Source organism: Geotrypetes seraphini, chromosome 5 (genome assembly GCF_902459505.1).
Source record: "Geotrypetes seraphini chromosome 5, aGeoSer1.1, whole genome shotgun sequence".
Classification (NCBI taxonomy): domain Eukaryota; kingdom Metazoa; phylum Chordata; class Amphibia; order Gymnophiona; family Dermophiidae; genus Geotrypetes; species Geotrypetes seraphini.
In genome coordinates, this window is record NC_047088.1 from 100682475 (window position 1) to 100705486 (window position 23012).

The following is a 23012-nucleotide window of genomic DNA, read 5'->3' on the forward strand; positions in this document are numbered from 1 at the left end:
TGTACAAATTTTGCTATGTATTATTATGATTTTCCTTTGCTGTAAAATGAAACACATGTACATCTCTTTACAATGCCTATCTCACAAGGTTCCCCCTAGCTTTTAAGACATGGTTTTCCAGTATCTTCTCTGACACTTGCTAATTTGGTTCTAATTTGGTTGATTTGGCTTGGCCTATTGCATTGCATACCAGGGTCAGGCATAATATATGATCTCTTCCCATACCCTTATATCCCTACTGTGACAGGAAAGCTTCTGTCATGGTTAAAAAGACTGCGAGCCCCATCAAAAGTACAGCCCTCAAACCTGCAATCCCTAAAATAAAGCCTGTACACCCTGCTAAAAGCACTAGTTTAGTACAGCAAGAAGGAACAGAGAAAAGGCAGGTGATGTCACAGCCAGGCAGGGAGGGCACAGAAAACACAGTCTATCCCCTATTACTCCTTTCCCAGAGCTAAGGAGAAACAGAGTCAGCACAGAAGGGGGTGGAGTTTGCTACGAGGCTAGGCAGTTACGTAAGCCTCAAGCAGGAGGAAGTCAGATGAATAAATTACCCTCAGCTGACTCTAACGAGAAAGGCAGGCACACAAGGAGCAAAGCTGAAAACCTCCCTTATCCACAAAACAGGAGTTTTGTTCCAGATCAGCAAGGAAAGGCAGGAATATTCCCTTCAGAGAGGTATGGTAATAACCCATATAAGTTTTGGGAGGTAGGGCTAGAGGATAGTTCCAGCCAGGGAGAATCCTCCTTTGAATCTGTCCCATTCACCCAGGAAGGGGGATGGGAAGTGGAAAGTGAAACAGGAAACTTAATGGACTATAGCCCCAGTGATACAGGATGGGGAAGATACAGTGAGACTGACCCAGGGGAATGTGTGTTAGAGGAAGGCATGGACATGTGAATGATCCATGAGAAGCTGCTTCCTGCCTCACAGAGTAAAAGGAAAGTCTTTGCCAAAGAAACCTAAGCCTAATTGAAGCTACAGGTAATAACAATGCATCATTACCTGAATTTTCAAGTGTGTTTAAAACCTCACCTAGCAGTCTCCAAAGAACCAAGCTGAAGGACTTTTGGGGGCATTTTTGGGAGGGCCTGAAAACCTTGGTGAAAAGGGAGGCTTGCTCCACACAGCCTGCAAAGCAGGGCTGTGAAAGTCCTTAGAGGGGACAAAGTGCTAGAGAGGAAAAGCAGTGACAGATAAAACGTGTTTTTTCCCCTCTCTGTGGGAAAAGTTGAAAGAAGGGCTGGCACCTGCATTGCTCAGCCAGTGCTGGCCAGAACTGGGTGGAAGAAGCCAGCTGCCCTTAGGAGGGAGAATTGGGGCATTTGAGAGACTGAAAAGCTTGTTTGATTTTGGTTTATCTTTTTTGCTGACATGGACTGTCCAGCCACTGAACTTGAGCACAGATAGAGTGCACTGGAACTAAGTGGAAGGAACTGCATAATTGGTGCCTGTGAGAAGCAACTGTCTGCTTTGGGACTTTTTTCTTTTGTTTTAATAAACCCGGTGAAGTTTTGTTTGTAAGAAATCCAGTATCTGGGTTTTTCTTACACCAACCATATAAAAGGCACATCAAAAAATCTTATCTGTGGTCCGAACCGGGGTTACCCACTCACCAGGGGCCTGGCTACACTACTCATGGCATCTTGGTACCTTTAAGCCAGCTTCCTGCATCCCTTGTGTACTGTTCATTTGCTCAAAGATGGGTAAGATGTAGCATATTAGGTTTCCCCACCAAGATGACTACAACCTAAGATAGAGGTCTGAACTCACAATGGGAACTGTTTATCTTCATAGCTTGGAGATTGTGCAGGACAAGGGGATGTGCTGATACAATGTGGGAGGTAAGAGAGGCATCTTCGAAGGACAAACTGGCTGTTTACAAAACAGTTGCAGAAGTGCATGCCATTTAGAAGGGTACCGCAAGCTTGCCTTAATTTCAAAGAATTATTAAAAAAAAGGGGAAAAAAAGGTATGGAGTGTCAGCCCAGCCTTAACTTGCTGGCCTTACCATGTCAGCAAAGGCCTATGGGAGATCATATCATTCATATCTAACCTTAGGGCATGTCAGTGCAAACAGCCTCAGATTGCCCCCGAGAGCCTAAATTACATCAATGCTTAAAGGTAACAAAGGACCTTGGTACAGCTAAGAGGTGTGAAGAGGTGTTTTTTTTTTCAAATTCTTTATTAATTTTTCCAACTTACATCAAGAACACAATATTACATCATTTAAACCTTGTAAACATTACTTGTATTTCTTCTAACATCATCTTAAAAACATAAAATTATACCTTCCCCACCCACCCTTCCCACAAATATTTTAATAAAAAAAAATCATATAAATATTATATTCTTATCTATTGATCAAACCTTTACTATAACTTTATACCCTCTCCCCTATGTACTTTCAGTGGATAATGGCGTCTAATCATAATTTGTCAATGGCCCCCAAATCTTTTTAAAATTATTATAGTTCCCTTTTTGTATGGCAATTCTTTCCATTTTATAAATATGACATAGCGAATTCCACCCAAATGTATAGTTAAGCCTTTTATAATTTTTCCAATTACTGGTGATCAGTGTTCCCGCTAAGGTGCGCTGGCCTGCGCTCGCGCACAAAATATTACATCGCAGCGCAAAGTTTCTCTTCACAGCGCACACACGCGTCGCAAAGGTAAGGGGAGGTAAGGTAAGGGGACGCATTGGGGGGATTGCACTTCCCCACAATTGCCATGCTTCGGTTCCTCTTCTTCCTTCCTTCCTCCCCCCCGCGGGACCCTGCGGCACCATCAACTCTTACTCCCTCTAATGTCGGCCCTGCAGCTCCAGACTTCCTCGCACCTTCTCCCCTCCCCCTTTGGATCGCTATTATTTTAAATGTTATAGCCGCGGAGCTGTATCCATCAGTGGAGATGTCTAACCTCGGCCTGCCCCGGAACTCTTACTGCAACAGTGACTTCCTGTTCCTGCCTAGACGGGCGGCTGCTGCAGTAAGAGTTCCGGGGCAGGCCGAGGTTAGACATCTCCACTGATGGATACAGCTCCGCGGCTATAACATTTAAAATAATAGCGATCCAAAGGGGGAGGGGAGAAGGTGCGAGGAAGTCTGGAGCTGCAGGGCCGACATTAGAGGGAGTAAGAGTTGATGGTGCCGCAGGGTCCCGCGGGGGGGGGGGGGAGGAAGGAAGGAAGAAGAGGAACCGAAGCATGGCAATTGTGGGGAAGTGCAGAGCTGCAGGGAAGAGGGTTGCGGTACCCAGCTGGAGGGAGAAGGAAGATGAGGGAGGGAATTAAAGGAGATGCCAGGGCTTGGAGCATAGGAGGAAGGTATGCCAGTCTAAGGGAAAAGGAAGGGGGAGATGTGAGAGCATGGAGGGGGAGCGAAAGATGGAAGAAAAGGAAAGGAGAGAGATGCCAGAGAATCAGGGAAGGGGAGATACCAGACTATGAGGAGAGGTGTGGGAGAGGGAAGGCGAGGAGAGAGATGCCAGACCAATGGGGTGAAAGGAGAGATGGAAGGGGGAGGCATACAGTTTCTGGAAGGGGCATAGAAGGAGAGAAGATGCCATATAGGGGAAGAGAGACGGCAGACAGTGAATGGAAGGAAGAGAGTTACAAGAAGATGAGGAAAGGAGAAACCACAGAAGACAAAGGTAGAAAAAAATTTCTATTTATTTATTGCTTTAGGAGACATGTGTCACTGTTTCTGTGAAGCATTGTATGCAGAGTCCAGCTTCTTGCTGGTTCAATTTAACCTTTGTCTATGTATTTTTATTTTATCCCCCCTTTTACAAAACTGTGAAGCGTTTTTAGCACCAGCCTTGGTGGTAGCAGCTCTGATGCTCAGAATTTTATGAGCATCAGAGCTGTTACCTCCGTAGCTAAAATCCACACTACAGTTTTGTAAAAGAGGGAGGGGTTAGTTTGTGATTACATATTCCTTACTAGGCGAAGGTGTTTTCTGTGTTCTGTGTGTTCGAAAGACATGGTTTTCTGTTAGGATTGACGGTGTAGGATTGATCTGTGCTGGTCTGGCTTGTTTAGTTTTACAATGGGTGTATTGATGTACTGCTCACTGCAATATGTAAGATGCTGCCTTTTCCTAGGTACTCATGTGTGACGTGTGGTTTGTTACTAAAAATCATGTTTTTCTTACAGATGGGGGGGGGTGCCAAAAAATTATGGGCCCCGGATGTTACATATGCTAGGTACGCCACTGTATGTAAAGATACCAGAAAGCTGGCGTAGCAAAAACTTCTAAGTTTTGAGTATTTAACCCTCCCACAATCTCACGGGCACTCGTTTCAAGTTTATTGAGATTTTGATTTAAACGCAATATCAAATATTTTCAATGCGTATAACAAAAATAAATTTGGGGAAATAAATAAAACCATTTGAACCAGTGTTCCCGCTAAGCTGCGCTGGCGTGCGCTGGCGCACAAAATATTACATCGCAGCGCACACGTTTCTCGTCACAGCGCACGATCGGAAGAGGCGTACGGCAGATGGCAGGGCGGCGAGAGGAGAATCGGGCGAGTTGGCTCATAACTTGCTGGCGCCCGATATTTTTGGCTCACGGTGAAAAAAGTTTGCTCACAACACCCGCCCGCTTAGAGGGAACACTGCTGGTGATATGTTGTATGGCGACTCCTGTCATAATCGATAAAAGTTTATTATTACTTGATGAAATTTGACTTTTTGCTCTCATTGACATCCCGAACAGAATTGTATCATATGATAATGCTACATGGTTTTCTAGTAAACAATTAATTTGGGACCAAATTGATTTCCAAAAGACCATGATACAGGGACAATAGAATATTAAATGGTCCAGAGTCCCTGCTTCTAGATTACAATGCCAGCATTGACTTGGAGCTATCTAACTTTTGTAATCGAACAGGGGTCCAAAAAGTTCTATGTAACAAAAAAAACAAGTTTGTCTCATAGATGCAGACATTGTATATCTCATTTTCCAAGACCAAATTCGTGGCCACTGAGATGCAGAAATCTGATGCTTAATCTCAATGCTCCAAATGTCTCTAAGACCATTCTTTGATTTTTTTATTTATATATCCAGATATCAATTTATACCACTGTGTGGCTTGGTGTCCCAAGAAATCCGTCTGAAAGCATAAGAACTCTAGACTATACTTATTGAGATTTTTCCATTCAGGGAACCCCTCCTGAATAGCCTGCTTAAGTTGCAACCATTTAAAGCTTTGTGATTTATTAAGACCAAATTTATGTTGCAACTGTGAAAAATCAAGCAGTTTACCATTTGAAATAACATCATATAAAGTCCGTATACCTGCAATAATCCAATGCTTCCATACGATTTTAAATCCGCCAATTTGAATCTTGGAGTTTAGCCATTTAGATTGATTTGTTGATTTGTGTATTTGGGTTAATGTCTGTGTTTAAGATATACAGTAAGCCCAGGTGCATGGTCTAACACAGATAGTTAGGGTTAATCAGAAACCACTGTCAAAGTGATACTGGAAATTCTCCATCTTTTCTTCTCCAGTCTCTCACACCCCACTCACCTTATTCACCATTGTTTCAAACAGTTTACAAATTATAAACAGAAATATACTGGGACATACAATAGTTTCTATTTTTAGAATAAGACTCCAACCTATAAAAGCCTCCTCTCTGCAACACCCCCCCCCTCTCTCTCTCTCTCTGGAACATCACCCCTCCCCTATCTCTCTCTCCTCTGGAATCTGTAAGGCAGGTAAACTGTCTTTTCTCTCTCATTAATTGTAATGCTTGATGTATCTTTATAAATCTTGCTTTTCTGTAATATTAAGCTTATTTCTGCACAATATATATATTCTTTATGCAAGCACTCTTAGCTGTCTTTGTCAGTAATTTTACTGCCTACTGAATCTTCAACGAAGGTATCGAACCTGGGACCTGGCGGATTGTAAGGCTGCCTTTGCTTCAACATTACCCCTCCAAAACCTTACATTTTGGGGGCTAAACCTCACACCCTAGAGCAGTGTTTCTCAACACATGGCACGCGTACCCTTAGAGGTATATGGACTGGCCGCTGCGGAGGATATTCCCTGCTCATCAGTAGAAACCGCTGCTGCCGGGGATCCCTGCCTGCCCGCCTCCCCCACCCCCCAAAGTCACTGCCAGGGATCCCCCCTCTCTCCATGCCTGCATGGACCCTTCCCCCCCAAAGCTGACCCATTTACTTGTTGGAGCCACATTTGCTCACTCCACCCCCAGCAAACTCCGTGCAGGGACCGCGCAGGCAGTGACTCATGCTGTATGTAAGTAGCTGACCCAGAAACCTCCGACGTCAGAGGGACGGCTTTTGGGCCAGCCACGTGCAGTGTGTGAATTGCTGCTCGCGCCGTCCCTGCACAGAGTTCGCTGGGGGTGGAGTGGTGCGGGCACGGAGGGATCCCCGGCAGTGGCTTCAGCGGGGGTGGGTGGTCAGGCAGGGATCTCCGGCGTACAACTTAATTTTGGGACAAAGGCTGGAAGGCAGAAAGGATGAGGGAGGTACAAACTCGACACAGCAGTGAGGGAGGAAGGGGGCACTAACTTGGGACATAGGAGGGAGGGAATAGAAAGGGAGAATTGTTGGGCATGAGTGTGTGAGTGAGAGAGAGTGCACATGGGGATAGGAAGAAATGAAAATTGGGCATAGAGAGAGGAGTGAGGTAGAGATGCATGGGGAGTAGATGAGAGGAAGAAATGTTGGATATGATGGTGGAGAGGGAACAGAAGGACAGATTGAAGGGGATGCAAGGGGGAGAAATGTTGGACATAGTGATGGAGGGAGAGATGTGACATGGTGCTGGAGAGGGGTGACAGAAGGAGAAATGGGGCTGGTGGGCAGTGGTGAAAAATGCTGCATATGATCCAGGGCATGAGAGGGAGAAATGTTGCCAATAGGGGTAGAGGAGAGATGAAGAAAAGCTGGACTCATGGAGGGACAGAGAGAGATATTGGTTGGGGAAGAGAATGAGGTCCAGAGGAGAGGAAGCATGCAGGAGGCAGAAAGAAAGAATAAATTAATTACAGTGAATTGTCTTATTTTACACCTTTCAGAAATGGGAACGATAGTATCAAATGATCTTAGTTATGATGTTGAACAGATCTGCCTAATAATTCAGTAAAACTGGGGAAATTATCAGGAGTCTCTCCATCTAATAGCAGGCTTTGTTCTGCACCTCCCACAGGCCTGTTCCTAAAGGGTTCTGGCTGAAGGGAATTCTAAGGGCAAGTCTGCTTACACACAGAGCTTATTTTCCCCTCAGGTTTAGACCCTTCCTTTGATTAATCCCGTGCAGGCTCCTTACAATACCACACAATCTAGGCTTGATTTTTTTATTGATTTTATTAATAGCCTTCTCCAAAGTTATAGTGAAGGAAATCATATGTAAACAGGAAAAAATAAAAATAAATTTAAAACACTTACAGGGGAGAGGCAGGAGGGAAATGCTGAACACTGCTTGGAGGCTGAGCCCATGCAGAGTCTGGGAGATGCAGGGAAATCAAAAAGACAGAGGGGCAGGAAGCTTGGGGGAAGCTGCACTTAATAGCAGCTGTCTCATTAAGATCCCTGGGACCGTTATTTTAAGCTGGAGAGCAGCGAGTTTAAGGTAGTAGAAGGAATTGGTGAGAAAATGGTGTGTGGCTGAGTGAAAAAGCAATGTTACTTACCGTAACAGTTGTTATCCAGGGACAGCAGGCAGCTATTCTCACTAGTGGGTGATGTCATCCGACAGAGCCCCGATACGGACATCTTGAAAGTATGTCTTGCTTGAAGAAACTTAGAAGTTTCGAGATGCCCGCACCGCGCATGCGCCAGTGCCTTCCCGCCCGATGTACCGGGCGCGTCTCCTCAGTTCAGGTAGCTAGCCTGAGAAGCCAACCCAGGGGAGGTGGGTGGGACGTGAGAATAGCTGCCTGCTGTCCCTGGATAACAACTGTTACGGTAAGTAACATTGCTTTATCCCAGGACAAGCAGGCAGGTATTCTCACTAGTGGGTGACCTCCAAGCTAACCCCAATGGGATGGTGGGAGAGTTGGCAATTTTAAGAGAACATTACATTACATTACATTACATTAGGGATTTCTATTCCGCCATTACCTTGAACAAATTTTGTAACACTGTTTGGCCAAACTGTCCATCCCGTCTGGAAAAAGTATCCAGACAATAATGAGAGGTGAATGTATGAACCGAGGACCAAGTGGCAGCCTTACAAATCTCCTCAATTGGTGTCGATCTGAGGAAGGCTACAGAGGCTGCCATTGCTCTGACCTTATGGGCTGTGACCTTACAGGGAAGGGATAATCCAGCCTGGGCATAGCAGGAAGAGATACAAGCCGCCATCCAGTTAGAGATGGTGCGCTTCGATACAGGTCGTCCCAACTTGCTTGGATCAAAGGAGACGAAAAGTTGAGGAGCAGTTCTGTGTGGCTTTGTGCGATCCAAGTAGAAAGCTAGAGCACGTTTACAGTCCAGAGTGTGCAAAGCAGATTCCCCAGGATGAGAATGAGGCTTTGGAAAGAACACTGGAAGCACGATGGATTGGTTGATGTGAAATTCAGAGACCACTTTAGGCAAGAATTTTGGATGAGTACGAAGGACCACCTTGTCATGATGGAAAACAGTGAACGGTGGATCCGCCACTAGGGCCTGAAGCTCGCTGACCCGGCGAGCTGACGTGAGGGCCACCAGGAAAACCACCTTCCAGGTGAGATACTTAAGTGGAGCCTTGTTGAGAGGTTCAAACGGAGGCTTCATAAGATGAGACAGGACAACATTGAGATCCCAAACCACAGGAGGAGGTTTGATAGGAGGGTTGACATGGAAAAGACCTTTCATAAATTTAGAAACCACAGGATGAGCAGACAAAGGTTTCCCCTGTAGAGGCTGATGGAACGCCGCAATAGCACTCAAGTGGACTCGTATGGAGGTAGACTTGAGACCAGACTGAGACAGGTGTAGAAGATAGTCCAATACAGAAGATAGTGAAGCACGCTGAGGTTCTGTGGCATTGGAAATACACCAGGAAGAGAATCTAGTCCATTTCTGGGAATAACATTGTCGAGTAGCAGGCTTCCTTGAAGCCTCCAAAACCTCCCTCACTGCTTGAGAGAACTGGTGAGGAGTAATGTTGAAAGGAACCAAGCTGTCAGGTGGAGGGACTGCAGATTGGGATGAAGTAGTGAACCTTGATGTTGAGTGAGTAGTGAAGGAAACACTGGAAGAAGTACTGGCTCCCTGCAGCTGAGTTGAAGTAGAAGGGAGAACCAAGGTTGTCTGGGCCACCGAGGAGCAATTAGAATCATGGTGGCATGGTCTGATCTCAACTTGACTAGAGTCTTTTGAATGAGAGGAAACGGAGGGAACGCATATAGGAAGCGATTCCCCCAATCCAGTAGAAAAGCGTCTGCCTCGAGGCGATGAGGAGTGTATATCCTGGAGCAAAACTGAGGCAGTTTGAAGTTGTGGGGGGCTGCAAAGAGGTCTATCTGAGGCGTCCCCCACCGTGCAAAGACTTGATGAAGGGGGTCGGAGTGGAGAGTCCATTCGTGAGACTGGAGAAGACGACTCAACTTGTCTGCTAAGACGTTGTCCTTCCCCTGAATGTAGACAGCTCTGAGGAAGGTGTTGTGGCGGACTGCCCAATCCCACACTCGAAGAGCTTCCTGGCAAAGAGGGGCCGAGCCCGTGCCCCCTTGTTTGTTGACATAATACATGGCGACCTGATTGTCGGTGCGAATTAGGACCACCATGTCGTGAAGCAGATGTTGAAAAGCTTGGAGAGCATTGAAGATGGCTCTGAGCTCCAGGAGATTGATTTGATGAAGTCATTCCGCACTGGTCCAGAACCCCTGAGTGCGAAAACCATCCAGATGAGCTCCCCATGCATAGTTCGATGAATCGGTCGTGAGAACTTTCTGGTGGGGAGTAGAGTGAAACAGCAAACCTCTGGATAGATTCGAAGAGGTCATCCACCAGAGAAGAGACTGCCGTAGAGCAGGAGTGACCACAATGTGGCGGGACAACGGATCGGACACCTGAGTCCACTGAGATGCCAAGGTCCATTGAGGAATCCTGAGATGTAGTCTGGCAAAAGGCGTCACATGAACTGTGGATGCCATGTGACCCAAGAGGACCATCATGTGTCTCGCTGAGATGGATTGGCGAGAAGACACCGACTGGCAGAGTAGAAGAAGAGCCTCCATGCGTTGAGGAGGAAGGAATGCTCGAAGTTGGATGGTATCCAGTACCGCCCTGATAAAGGGGAGAGACTGGGTGGGCTGAAGATGTGACTTGGGAAAGTTGATCTCGAAGCCCAAGTTCTGCAGGAAAGAAATTGTAGTCAAGGTCGCCGAAATGACCCCTTGGGCCGACGGTGCCTTGATGAGCCAGTCGTCGAGGTATGGAAACACCTGGAGACCCATGTTCCGGAGTGCAGCGGCCACCACCACCAGACACTTCGTGAAGACTCTGGGCGACGAGGAAAGGCCGAATGGAAGCACTCGATACTGCAGATGTAGATGTCCCACCCGAAATCTGAGGAACTTGCGGGAGGCCGGATGAATCGGGATGTGAGTGTAGGCCTCCTTGAGGTCCAGAGAGCATAACCAATCGTGCTGCTCGAGGAGGGGGTAGAGCGAGGCAAGGGTCAGCATACGGAACCGTTCCTTGACTAAAAACTTGTTGAGGACTCGAAGGTCCAAAATGGGCCGCAGATCGCCCGTCTTCTTCGGGACCAGGAAATACCGGGAGTAAAACCCTTGGTTTTGCTGATCCAACGGGACCGGCTCGACGGCCCGAAGCCGAAGCAAAGCCTGAGCCTCCTGGAGGAGAAGAGCGGTCTGCGTCAAGTTGGAAGGATACTCTCTTGGAGGGTGGTCCGGGGGGACCCGTTGGAAATGAAGAGAGTATCCTTCTCTTACGATGGTAAGGACCCACAGGTCCGAGGTGATTGACTCCCATCGATGATAAAAATGATGGAGTCGACCCCCTATGGGAAAAACAGGGGAAGACAGAACGTCGGTTATGCTCCCTGGAAGAGAGTCAAAAAGGCTGAGTAGCCTTGGGTGCAGCCGGCATCTGAGGCTTCTGTTGAGTCTTCTGTGGAGGCTGCCTCTTCGCAGGCTGTCTCGCAGGAGGAGTCTGCCTCGGTTGATAACGCCTCTGGTAGATTTGAGGCGGCCTAGAGGGACGAGACTGCTGAGGCTTCGGTTTAGGCCGCAGAATAGACTGAAAAGACTTCTCATGGTCCGAAAGCTTTTTAGTAACAGTCTCGATAGACTCATCGAACAGATCCGCTCCCGCACAAGGCACATTAGCAAGTCTGTCTTGGAGGTTCGGATCCATATCAATAGTGCGAAGCCAGGCCAGGCGACGCATGGCGACCGAACAGGCCGCAGCACGTGCCGAGAGCTCGAAGGCATCGTAGGAGGATTGCATCAGCTGCAGCCGCAACTGGGACAGGGTCGCCACCACCTCCTCAAACTGGAAACGAGCCTGAGCATCGATGAAAGGGATGAACTTGCGGAGCACCGGCAAGAAGAAATCCAAATATGAAGAGAAGAAAAAATTGTAATTGAGCACTCGAGTCGCCATCATCGAGTTTTGGTAGATACGTCTACCAAACTTGTCCATCGTTCTCCCCTCCCTGCCCGGAGGCACGGAAGCGTAGACCTGGGAAGGGTGAGAACGCTTGAGAGAAGACTCGACCAGAAGGGACTGATGAGAAAGTTGAGCTCCCTCAAACCCCTTGTGGTGAACGATGCGGTATCGAGCATCCAGCTTACTGGGAACTGCAGGTATGGAATACGGTGTCTCAAAACAGCGCATGAAAGTCTGGTCCAGCAATTTATGTAGAGGAAGCCGAAGAGTCTCCGCCGGAGGGTGAGGCAAATGCATGGTATCCAAATACTCTTTAGAATATTTGGACCCAGTGTCCAAAGTCACATCCAAGTCATCCGCCATCTGTCGGAGAAAGGATGAGAAAGACAGTTGGTCTGCCAAGGCCGGCCGACGAGATGTTCTAGAAGAAGTGGAAACCTCCGGGTCCAGGGAGAGCTGAGATCGGCATGGAGAATAGGAGGTAGATGGTTCCTCGTATTCTGGCCCCTCCGGCTGGGACACATCCGACGAGGAGTACCCCAAACGCTGCATCTTTTTCTGCGGAGACACCTCCGAATGACGTGAGGAGTGCCGAGAAGAGTGCCGAGATCGATGCCCCTCCCGGTGACGGGACGGAGAACGAGATCTTCTATGCATCGATTGATCCTTCAAAGCCTCAAAGGAATGGATAGGACTCGATGCAGTGGATCGCAGAGATGCGGATTCACGCAGCGCCACCCATGTCTGGTATGGAGTGCGGAAGAACTCCTCCTGCGATGCAGTATGCCCAGGACTACGATTATCAGGAGCCGCCCTAGCACCCTGTTGTCGTGGAGGTGTGATGGGCTCCAAAGGCGGCATCTCAGGAAGGGAAGCCCTCCTGGAGGATTCCGCCGCCCTCCGCCGATCCCCCTCGTCGAGCAGAGAGATCGAACGACGAGGAGGAGGGGGAGGGGGCGGACCGCCCCCTGAAACCGGGGTGGGAATCTCACCCTGAATGTTGGCGATAAGCCGGGGTCCCATAGTGTGCATAAGCTCGACAAACTGAGTTTCTAGCAGGGATCGAAGCGAAGCCGATATGGAGGGATCCGCACCGAAAGGGGGTCCTCCTGCACGGTCTTCGCGTTCCTTCGTGGCCAAGTGCTTCTGCTTGCTAGCTTTAGGCACTTTGATGACCACGGGAGGGACAGTGGAAGGCGGTACCTGAACCGAGGAGACGGAGGCAGGCGCCGATGCAGAACTCGAAGCTGAAGCCGGGGCAAACGATGCTGGCTTCACGATGCTCGATGCAGGAGTCGCAGATGTAGGTTTCAAATGGACCGGCGAAACCTCAACAGCCGCAGCAGCAGAGATGTCTTTGGCAGTCTCCATCTTGAACATCGACTCCCAGAGCAAGCAGCGCCGCTTAAACGAGCGCGCAGTGAGCGTGGAACAAGGCCGGCACGATTTCGGAACGTGTTCCGGACCAAGACACTGAAGGCAGCGTCGATGCGGGTCCGTCAGCGAAATCGCACGCTGGCACTTGCTGCACTTTTTAAAACCGGTGATTGGTCGGGACATAGGCCGGAAAATCGATGCTGCAAGGTCGAAGCCGCTAGGCCGCAGCCACGAGGCCGGCCCGGCCGAACCGCCGGAAGAAATAATTTTTAACTTTTTTTTTTTTTTTTTTAAATAAAATAAAAGTTGAAATAAATTTAAAGAAATAAACAAAAACGCGGGTTAAAGAAGGCAAAAAAACTGAAATTCAGTCAGCGCAGAATGAAAACAACTTCTCAGCTCCGCGGAAAGAAAAGAACTGAGGAGACGCGCCCGGTACATCGGGCGGGAAGGCACTGGCGCATGCGCGGTGCGGGCATCTCGAAACTTCTAAGTTTCTTCAAGCAAGACATGCTTTCAAGATGTCCGTATCGGGGCTCTGTCGGATGACATCACCCACTAGTGAGAATACCTGCCTGCTTGTCCTGGGATAATTTGTATGTCAACTCTGGAGTTTGTGTGTTTATGGAATGAGTGAATATTTTTTAAATAATATTTCCTACAAATATTAGATTTCATGAGAAATGCTGCAAATTGAACCTGCTTATGGGCTGTTGAGCTGAGGTGTGTAATGAGATGGCTGTGAAGGAGAATACAGCTGAGTTTGTGTGAGTTGTGGGTCAGTAACTTATCTGATATCCACTGGTTCTCATGATTTATCGAGATTTCTAAATCAAGTTTGGAGTTTTATTTCAAAGGAAAATTAATAAGAACTTTTAGTACGTTTCAGAATTTAACCTAGATTTTTGTGACTCCTGTTGCTAAAAATAAATGTTAAATACTGAGAAATAGAGAATTTTAATCCCTTCACTGTGTAAGACCACCGATTCAACTCAGATGGCCTAATATTATTGGTGTTTACAACAATGTTTTTTATGTAATTGAGTGTTCAGCTGTTTTTCTGCTGGAGTGCATTCTTGCGGTCTTTTCTGATTACTAATCTGCTGAGATCTTGACTAGTATATACAGTTATGTGAAGCTTGGAGAATTTGAAGCTATTTTTTGAAAGCTAAATATTCTTTTGAAAACTGAAGGGCTAAAGCCTTAAGAGTGATCCCTTGTCTCAGAATTCTAAGCTCTGTGGTGCAGACCTGTGTCTAGTCAGTGTTCCTATACTAACAAGCTCTATGTGAGGAAGCTGTGAGACTGAAGTAAGTACTGATAAATTTAATTATTTCTGAATCAAAAATATTTGAATATACAGATAAAGCTGAGGTTGCTCAGATATTGTGTGAATGTGTGTGTTGAAACTGAACTGATTTCATATCAGAGACATTTTGTTTTTGGGTTTCATGGAATAGTCAGATTAACCTAATCTAATCTAATGTAAGATTTTTGAATCACTCTAATACAATTTAGTTCAAGGCGATTTACATTATAGAGAAGCCATAATAATTCTATGGGAATATACAATTGTATGGATAAAAAGATATCCTTATAATTCTTTAGATAAAAATACTAACTTTATAATCTATCATATAAAAATGTTTTTAGCATTTTATGAAATCTCCAATAACTATTTTCTGTCCTTATTTGCCTAGATAAATCATTTTAAACAACAGCAGCATATGTAAAAGAGGAATTAAATTGATGTTTAAAATGTATACTTCTAAAGGGGGAAACTGCAATAAAAATGTACTACTCAACCTATTAGATGAATAATGCAAAAGTGAAAAGAATAAAATGAGAAGATCAGAAGCCTCTGCCTGTATAATATGATGAATCATACAGTTTTAAACTCTATATTTTCTCTATAGGCAGCCAATAAAGTTTATTAAAGAATATAGAAACACTATTGTATCTCCTCAGGTCATATATTTATTTATTTATTCCATTTTCTATACCATTCTCCCAGGTGAGCTCAGAACGGTTTACATGCATTTATTCAGGTACTCAAGCAGTTTTCCCTCTCTGTCCTGGCGGGCTCACAATCTATCTAACGTACCTGGGGCAATGGGGAGATTAAGTGACTTGCCCAGGGTCACAAGGAGCAGCGTGGGTTTGAACCCAAAACCTCAGGGTGCTGAGGCTGTAGCTTTAACCACTGAGCCACACTCTCCCCTATATATCAACCTCAAGACAGTATTTTGAATCTGCTGCAATTTTTTTTTAACCATTTTTTAGTTTAAGTTCAAATACAAATAATTACAATAGTCAAGATGTGATAATAATATTTGTACTACGAATGCAAAGTGTTCAAAAAAAATAAGATTTTACTAATCTCAACTGTCTCATTACATACATGGTTTTCTTTCATACATTTACAATTTGATCCTTGAATTTCAAAGAGGGATCTAATATAACCCCTAATACTTTGGTTGTTTTTTCAACTTTAAGAGAAACTCCAGATTCCAATGTGATCGATGAAGGGACCAAAGACAACTTGATTATTTAACCATAAAACTTTTGTCTTGTTTGTATTTAATTTCAGTTTACAAGACAGAGCCCATCTTTCCAGTTTTCCAATACAGCTCCTGATCTTAGGGGTCCTTTTATCAAGCTGCGGTAGGGGTTTAACGCGTGTTAAACCGCCTGCCGCACTAGCTGCTAACGTCTGCATTGAGCAGGCATTAGTTGTTTAGCCAGCCGCAGGGGTTAGCGCGTGATGAAATGTCCAACGTGCTAACCCCGCTAGCGCGGCTTGATAAAAGGACCCCTTAATGTTGACATTTGCATTATCCCTATCCAGTGGAATTAACCAAAAAATATCATCAGCATAAGAGAGTAAAAGATCTTCACCCAACAGAACCAATGTCTGCACAGAACTCGTAAAAATATCAAAAGTACAGGTATAGGAGAAATAAAAGAACCCTGTGGAACTCCACAAAAAGAATTCCAGCTTTTAGAGAAAACTCCATCCTTGATTACACAATAGCTCCTATTTGTATGAAATTCCTTGAAACATTTAATAACTGATCCATACAAACCCAAATCGCATAGGGCCTCTTCTATCAAACTGCGCTAGCAGTTTTTAGCGCAGAGAGCCGTGCTGAATGGCCTGCGCTGCTCCCAATGCTTATAGAGTTCCTATGAGCGTCGGGAGAAGTGCGGGCCATTCAGCGTGGCTCTCTGTGCTAAAAACTGCTAGCGCAGTTTGATAGAAGAGGCCCTATGCGATTTGGGTTTGTATGGATCAGTTATTAAATGTTTCAAGGAATTTCATACAAATAGGAGCTATTGTGTAATCAAGGATGGAGTTTTCTCTAAAAGCTGGAATTCTTTTTGTGGAGTTCCACATGGTTCTTTTATTTCTCCTATACTTTTGATATTTTTACGAGGCCCTTAATTTACATATTAATAGTGAATGATCTACTGAATCAAATGCTGCACTAATATCAAATTGTAATAATAAAGATTAACTTCCCAAACTCAATCAATATTTCACTCTTCATATTAATGTTAAACACAGTACTTAAATTTTATTGTTAGGTTGAAACCCAAATTGAGCTGGATGTAAACAAGAGAATTGTTCTATGTATTCTTATAGCTGGTTTTTTTTTTGTTTTTTTTTTACCAGAGACTAGTAATTTAGTCAACAGAAGAGTATTGGCTACAGGTAAACAAGAGAATTGTTCTATGTATTCTTATAGCTGGTTTTTTTTTTGTTTTTTTTTTACCAGAGACTAGTAATTTAGTCAACAGAAGAGTATTGGCTACAGGGCTCCTTTTACTAAGGTACGCTAGTGTTTTTAGCACACGCATGAAATTACAGCGCGCTAAACCGCATGGTACGCTTCTAGAATAACACCAGCTCAATGCTGGCGTTAAGGTCTAGCACCCGGGCAATTTAGAGCGCGCTATTCTGCGTGCTAAGGCCCTAACCCACCTTAGTAAAAGGAGCCCTAAATGGTTGAGAAAGATTGCTGTTTTGTTGTTTTGGAAAAGACAGAATAACAATGTTACCCATATTTTGTGGAAGAGAACCTTCAGCTAGAAGTCTTTTTAATAAATTCAACTAACCATGATAGAGTATTATTTGAAAGAGAAACAAAAGAGACAAAGGACATATATCCAGTTCACAATTTTTAGAAGAACACGTTTTTAATAATGGTATTAAATCTGTATTTATACTCTTTTTTTACTTTATTTTTATTGATTATTAAATCTTTTACAAGTTATAAACACTTGTTCTAGTAATACAGAGCCACATCCAAAAGAGAAACAAAAAGAATATCTTTTTAAGGTAAAATATTAGTTGGAGTTAGTCTCTTCCTTAGACCACTATATCTAGGAAGAAGGAGATAGATTTTAAGGGAGACATTCAATATAAAACAATTCAAGGAAAAGGCTTAAACAGCTAAACCTCAACAAATGCTTAAACGACTAATCCTCGGCTCTTATCATTTTGCTTTATCCCGACCCACTGGCTAACTTCTTAAGGTCCAAAAAAGATCTTAAATGCTCAGGGAGGAAAAAAAAAAAACATATCTCAGACTCAAATATTTAACAATGCATTTACAAGGGTATGCAAGCATAAAAGTAGTACCCAGTTTTATAGTTTCCTCTCTCGTATGAAATTCTCTCTGCCTCTCTTGAGTTGCTTTCATCGCATCTGGATATATCCATTCTCTGCCCACAAAATGGGGCCGCTCCCTTTTTAAAGTAAATTTTCATAACAGAGGTGAGGTCTTGTTCAAAGGCAAAATTAACTATCAAAGTTGCTTGCTCCTTAACCTCAGAGAGGGATCTTCAAGAATATCCTCTATCCCAAACTTTTTATCTTTGGCAACTGGCAGAGAGTAAGCTTTATTTATAGGAGGAATACCTTCGCAAGAGAAACCCAGATTCTCTAGTAGAAATTTCTTAAATACTTCAATTGAAGTATTTAAGACATCTGAATCTTCGGGTATTAAATTGCCCAAGAATTGTGGCTAAGGGCTCCTTTTATGAAGGTGCGCTACAGGCTAATACCTCCATAGAGCTGGCATTAGTATTTTCCGTGTAGCGCGGGGTTAGCGCACGTGGCATTGTAGCATACACTAAAAATGCTAGCGCACCTTCATAAAAGGTGCCCATAGCCACAATTCTTGGGCAATTTAATATCCGAAGATTCAGATGTCTGTTCTCTATTTGTTCAATGTTTCTTGAAACAAAATTCTGTTCTTTAATAACTGCTGAGATTGATTCTTTCAATGGCACAGTTTTCAATTGAAACTTTTCTGTAGTATCTTGTTGTAATTTTTAAATATTTAAAGAAAATGCTTCAACTTTGGCTACTAATACTTCCATATCCTTTGATGTTTTCCTCACCATCGAATCCAAGGCCTTTATGGCTACCAAAAGCGTCTCCAATTTGACTGCTGGTGTTGCTGCTGGCTCTCCAGCCTCCGCTGTGTTCGTCTCTCTCAGCAGTCCTCCTGCGAGTGAAGCTCCGCCTAGATCAAGCTCCAGGGTTTCCTCTTCCTTTCGCCCAGAGCTCTGTGCCTCCGCTGGACACGGAGGCATGGTAATCATTGGGGGGAGGGGGGATAATGAGATGTCTTGTTCCAGTGAGTCAAGCGCTCCCATGCTTGACTCCACAGTGGATTCCTGCCCCTGACGCTGCGGCCAACTACCACACCAAAACCTGGGGAAGCATCAACTGAATTGGGGAGGAGGAAAGAGCCGGCGACATCATGGCTCTAATCATTCCCTTCCTTTTTGTGTGTGGCATATGAAAAATTTTCAGGTAATCCATCAGAAGAAACAAACTAAAGCTGCATCAATTCAAGCTGGTGGACGGTGTGCTGACTGCTCTATATTGATGCTCTTAAAAGTATTCCATATCTGATGTGCTCTAGACTCCAGAGAATCAAAAATGAATTGTATCTCATTCCCTTTGTCTGAAGTTGGAATTGTTTCAAGATTTTGATGCACCGTAGTAATTTTATTGAGGAAGAAATATGTTAGTCTGAGCTGAAGGTTGAGATTTAATTATGGAACTTCCTGCTAAAGGATGATTTGTTAATTTATGCATAGTTTGGAACAGTTTTTTTAGTTACATTTACCTGTCACTATTTCTAATACATAAAAGAACTTTTTTGCATATGATATATGTGATTTATAAAATGTAATTGTTGTTCTCCAAATTGAATTGCATTGTCTTTTTGCTAAATTCTCTCTAATTGTCTACGTTGTTTGTCTTTTTTTAGCTCTTCACTATACCAAGGATTAAACTTGGTAGATCTAATTATTTTAGTTTTAACAGGAGCTACAATCTCAATAGTGTTTTTAATTGTGTAGTTCCAATGATCAGACATTTCAGATATGTATGTCATTAAAAATCTAAAGAAGCATCAATATAGCACAGTTACTTACCGTAACAGGTGTTATCCAGGGACAGCAGGCAGATATTCTCACATGTAGGTGACGTCATCCACAGAGCCTCAGTATGGACACTTCAAAAGTGCAACACCACTTTAAAATTTTTAGAAAGTTTGCGATAGCCTGCACTGCGCATGCACGAGTGCCTTCCCGTCCGATGTAGGTGCGCAGCTCCTTAGTTCGTTAAGCAAGCTAAGAAACCAACCACGGGAGATGGGAGGGTTGTGAGAATATCTGCCTGCTGTCCCTAGATAACTTGTTACAGTAAGTACCTTATATACTCGAATATAAGTCAATCCGAATATAAGGCTTGTTCCCGCTAAGGTGCGCTGGCCTGCGCTCGCGCACAAAATATTACATCGCAGCGCAAAGTTTCTCTTCACAGCGCACACACGCGTCGCAAAGGTAAGGGGAGGTAAGGTAAGGGGACGCATTGGGGGGATTGCACTTCCCCACAATTGCCATGCTTCGGTTCCTCTTCTTCCTTCCTTCCTCCCCCCCCCCCCCGCGGGACCCTGCGGCACCATCAACTCTTACTCCCTCTAATGTCGGCCCTGCAGCTCCAGACTTCCTCGCACCTTCTCCCCTCCCCCTTTGGATCGCTATTATTTTAAATGTTATAGCCGCGGAGCTGTATCCATCAGTGGAGATGTCTAACCTCGGCCTGCCCCGGAACTCTTACTGCAACAGTGACTTCCTGTTCCTGCCTAGACGGGCGGCTGCTGCAGTAAGAGTTCCGGGGCAGGCCGAGGTTAGACATCTCCACTGATGGATACAGCTCCGCGGCTATAACATTTAAAATAATAGCGATCCAAAGGGGGAGGGGAGAAGGTGCGAGGAAGTCTGGAGCTGCAGGGCCGACATTAGAGGGAGTAAGAGTTGATGGTGCCGCAGGGTCCCGCGGGGGGGGGGGGAGGAAGGAAGGAAGAAGAGGAACCGAAGCATGGCAATTGTGGGGAAGTGCAGAGCTGCAGGGAAGAGTGTTGCGGTACCCAGCTGGAGGGAGAAGGAAGATGAGGGAGGGAATTAAAGGAGATGCCAGGGCTTGGAGCATAGGAGGAAGGTATGCCAGTCTAAGGGAAAAGGAAGGGGGAGATGTGAGAGCATGGAGGGGGAGCGAAAGATGGAAGAAAAGGAAAGGAGAGAGATGCCAGAGAATCAGGGAAGGGGAGATACCAGACTATGAGGAGAGGTGTGGGAGAGGGAAGGCGAGGAGAGAGATGCCAGACCAATGGGGTGAAAGGAGAGATGGAAGGGGGAGGCATACAGTTTCTGGAAGGGGCATAGAAGGAGAGAAGATGCCATATAGGGGAAGAGAGACGGCAGACAGTGAATGGAAGGAAGAGAGTTACAAGAAGATGAGGAAAGGAGAAACCACAGAAGACAAAGGTAGAAAAAAATTTCTATTTATTTATTGCTTTAGGAGACATGTGTCACTGTTTCTGTGAAGCATTGTATGCAGAGTCCAGCTTCTTGCTGGTTCAATTTAACCTTTGTCTATGTATTTTTATTTTATCCCCCCTTTTACAAAACTGTGAAGCGTTTTTAGCACCAGCCTTGGTGGTAGCAGCTCTGATGCTCAGAATTTTATGAGCATCAGAGCTGTTACCTCCGTAGCTAAAATCCACACTACAGTTTTGTAAAAGAGGGAGGGGTTAGTTTGTGATTACATATTCCTTACTAGGCGAAGGTGTTTTCTGTGTTCTGTGTGTTCGAAAGACATGGTTTTCTGTTAGGATTGACGGTGTAGGATTGATCTGTGCTGGTCTGGCTTGTTTAGTTTTACAATGGGTGTATTGATGTACTGCTCACTGCAATATGTAAGATGCTGCCTTTTCCTAGGTACTCATGTGTGACGTGTGGTTTGTTACTAAAAATCATGTTTTTCTTACAGATGGGGGGGGGGTGCCAAAAAATGATGGGCCCCGGATGTTACATATGCTAGGTACGCCACTGTATGTAAAGATACCAGAAAGCTGGCGTAGCAAAAACTTCTAAGTTTTGAGTATTTAACCCTCCCACAATCTCACGGGCACTCGTTTCAAGTTTATTGAGATTTTGATTTAAACGCAATATCAAATATTTTCAATGCGTATAACAAAAATAAATTTGGGGAAATAAATAAAACCATTTGAACCAGTGTTCCCGCTAAGCTGCGCTGGTGTGCGCTGGCGCACAAAATATTACATCGCAGCGCACACGTTTCTCGTCACAGCGCACGATCGGAAGAGGCGTACGGCAGATGGCAGGGCGGCGAGAGGAGAATCGGGCGAGTTGGCTCATAACTTGCTGGCGCCCGATATTTTTGGCTCACGGTGAAAAAAGTTTGCTCACAACACCCGCCCGCTTAGAGGGAACACTGGTTGAGACCCCCATTTTTTTCCCCCCAAAAGGAGGAAAAATGGTTGACTTGAATATAAGATGGGGACATAATATTCAAGTGCCATGCCCTGCCAGGATCAGCATCCAGTGTCCCCAATCTCACATCCTCCCCTGCCAGGCTCTGCACTCAACCCCTTTCCTTCCCTGCCCTACCAGGCTCTGAACTCAGTCCCCCTCACTCCCTGCCAGGCTCTGCACCCAGCCCCCTTCCCTCCCAGGCTCTGAACTCAGTCCCCCTTCCCTGCCAGGCTCAGCACCCTGTTCCACCTTCCTTCCCTGTACCCTCTTCCCCCTCTAGTTGTGTAGTAGGACAGGAGGGATCCCTCCCGTCCCGGCCGATACAAACAATGTTTTACCCCTGCCCCGCGTACCTTTTCCCTGGTGGTCCAGCGGTGTATGGGCAGGAGAAGTGAACTTTCTGCGCTCAAGCCTTTTCTTCCGATCTCGCAGCCAGTGGTGCATCTGGGTTGGCAGGCAGGAGCGAGCTTTTTGAGCTCCCGCCTGGCCCTGCGCCGCTCCGTGAATGGCTGCTGCCAGTTCTCACGAGTTCGCTATCTTCCAGTCCTCTGGTATCCGTCTGGTCCTAATTGACATGTTAGCTAGGGATTGCAGTAGTTCTCCAATTTCTACCTTTAGCTCCTTTAATACTCTAAGGTGAATTCCATCTGGGCCAGGGGATTTGTCACTTTTTAATTTGTCAATCTGATAGTATATCTGGTCCAGATCCACCTCCACTGTGGTGAGGCTCTCCTCTATTTCTCCGTTGAATACTTTCAATGTCTCCGGTATTGATGTGTCGTCTTCTTTGGTAAAGACAGGTGCAAAGAAGGAATTTAATCTATCTGCAATCTGTTTATCTTTGATGTATCCTTTTCTTCCATTGTCATCGAGAGGGCCCACTGTCTCCTTAGCCGGTTTCATCCCCTAGGTTTGAAGTTTTTGGCCTCTTGCGCCAACTTTTCCTCATAGACCCTTTTGGCTTCTCTCACTGCCCTGTGGCACTTCTTCTGGTTGGCTTTGAGGCTATCCCAAGCCTCGGTTGTTTTCTCGCGTTTCCATTTTTTAAATGAGTCTTTCTTTTCCCTCACTGCATCCTTCACCTCTTTGGTTAGCCAAGCTGGTTCCCTTTTGTCTTTATTTTTCCTTCCTTTGGCTATCTGCAGAATGTATAGATTC

At 45.2% G+C, this 23012-nt stretch overlaps 1 long non-coding RNA gene across 1 annotated transcript; it reads left to right on the plus strand.

Annotated features, from left to right (window-relative positions):
• Positions 1–427: 427 nt before the first annotated feature.
• Positions 428–19219, plus strand: LOC117361386. Its single transcript, XR_004539641.1, has 3 exons — positions 428–678; positions 16669–16707; positions 18415–19219. It is a non-coding gene; the product is annotated as an uncharacterized LOC117361386 (long non-coding RNA).
• The last annotated feature ends 3793 nt before the right edge of the window (positions 19220–23012 follow it).